Raw genomic sequence first — 2,332 nt, 5'->3', positions numbered from 1 at the left:
CTGTCCTGGAACTCACTTTGTAGACCAGGCTGGCCTCGAACTCAGAAATCCGCCTGCCTCTGCCTCCCGAGTGCTGGGATTAAAGGCGTGCGCCACCACGCCCAGCTGAGGTACTTGTTCTTTATACAGGTCTCACAGCACAAAGACGGTCTAATGATTATGCAAGAAGTACAGATTGTGTGTCTGCCTTTTCGTTACAAGTTCAGACACAATTAGAAAATACAAATGCACAGATTTTATTTTTATTATTAGCCCTATAGCTGCAAGGTCAAGAATCTAAAGACTGTCCCCTCCAAAGCAAACACGTTATATGGCAGCCTGCTTTTAGGGTGGCCATGTTTGCAGTTTGAAAGCACTTCAGACAAACAGAAGATATCTGAACTGGTCTTTTTATGAATAGCAAACATTAATACCTAACTTATTACATGTTTCCTCATCTGTGCTATACAGTAGAGAAAGTATAGTCAATCTACCTTATTTTCCGAGTGCTATTCACTCCAGGGGTATGCCCTGTATGACCCACTATCTTACATTTTCAGTAATCTCTAAGCATATTGTAAAAGAAGGCCTTGAATCTGTCCCCCTTTCTCCTGGCCAGTCAGAGTTTGTCGGTTGTCTCTGTTTACCCTGCACTAATCAGACTGTTTGAGTTTGTTCAGGGGTAGACACCCCAAGAAGATTCCTGGAGTAATGGCTTCATCTAGTTACGTGTTTATCTGCGCTTAATGATCTCCAGGCCATGAGGGAGACATCCAAACAGTGGCCAGATAAAGCTCATTTTAGGCTTTTCCTAAAAAGACTCAGACATAATTTTCCTTGGAAAAAAACTTTAAAATGACTCATAATGCAGAAAGCTCCCAAAACAAAACACACAGAGACCAAAACCTAAAAGTGAGAGACAGACAGAAGGACAGCGATTGCAGCATTCAGCTCAGCTTGGCTGGAACTGTGTCAAACAGTCGAGCTGACTCTGTGACTCTTCTGTTTCCAGTGACCATGGCAGTGTCGCTTCGGCCAATCCAAGAGCTGAGAACGTCATCAGATAGCATCTTGGACCATAACCCCCCCCCATCTCGATATATCCACCTCTCACCCACCTCTCCAGTGTACCCACCTCTCCAGTGTACCCACCTCTCCAGTGTACCCACCTCTCCAGTGTACCCACCTCTCCAGTGTACCCACCAACGTACTTTAAAGTCGCCTTAACTTATTACTTTGTTCTGTAAATTGTAAAAATCCTGTGAGGCTGCACCCACATTGGAACATAAAATTTGGGGTACCCTAGATTGGTGTTCCCAGGCCTTGGCTACTCAAAATGGCTCCAGAATAAATTGGGTTTTACGTTGGCATTTGTTTACAGCTGAGAGATGACCCTCAGGCACAAACTTTAAGGAGACACCAGAAAACCCAATGTTCAACATTGTAGTGTGGTGTGTTTGATATTTGTCTGATGCTGAGACAGAAGCAGCCTGTGGAAGCTACTTTAGCTCGTTGTTTGAGAGTCGAGTCTGCCATCGTAGACGAAGCTGCCTGGTCACACAGCATCCAGTGAGAAAGCAGATAGCCTTTCCTGATGAAGCTATATCCCCAGCTCCTATTTTTGATTTTTGAAATGAGGTCTCACGTATCTTCAACTGCAGTAGTTAAGGCCAAGCTTTCAAGGGTCAAGGGTCCCTGTGTTACGAAACCTTCAGGTATCCTTTTATTTCCAGATAAAGCTTTGTGGTGCAAACTGGGCACGTGCAGGAGTGCACCCCCCTCAAAGTACCCCCCATAGGAACAAGGATCTGCCTCCCTAATAAGTTCTCACCTTCTCTTTGTTTGGGAAGTGTACTGCCTTAAAAATTGTCCCTGTTCTCTTTGCCTGCTGCAGCTGATATTTCTTTCTTCCCTCTTATATCCCGTTGTGTTACTTCGGCTTTGCCCTGACCGGAATGAGACTCCACTGAGATCCATCACAAGGGCTGTCACTAGCCTGTCACCAGAAACAGGAGACTGCATGTGTGTCTTTCCCTCACTGTCAAAATTTATCAGATAACAGAAAAGTTGAGCTCTTTTAATGATGGCAATCTGTTATAATGTCTACCATACTTTGGGAGCGGGGCCAAGGCACACACACATGTAGGGTCTTTATTCCAACCCTCTTTCTTTCTTTCTTTCTTTCTTTCTTTCTTTCTTTCTTTCTTTCTTTTTTAACTTTTCTTTTTTTTTTTTTAAAGATTTATTTATTTATTATATGCAAGTACACTGTAGCTGTCTTCAGACACTCCAGAAGAGGGCGCCAGATCTCGTTGCGGATGGTTGTGAGCCACCATGTGGTTGCTGGGATTTG

The sequence above is a fragment of the Mus caroli genome, chromosome 8, assembly GCF_900094665.2.
Source record: "Mus caroli chromosome 8, CAROLI_EIJ_v1.1, whole genome shotgun sequence".
NCBI classification, from domain to species: domain Eukaryota; kingdom Metazoa; phylum Chordata; class Mammalia; order Rodentia; family Muridae; genus Mus; species Mus caroli.
The sequence above is the reverse complement of the archived record's forward strand: the minus strand, read 5'-3'. Positions refer to the sequence as shown.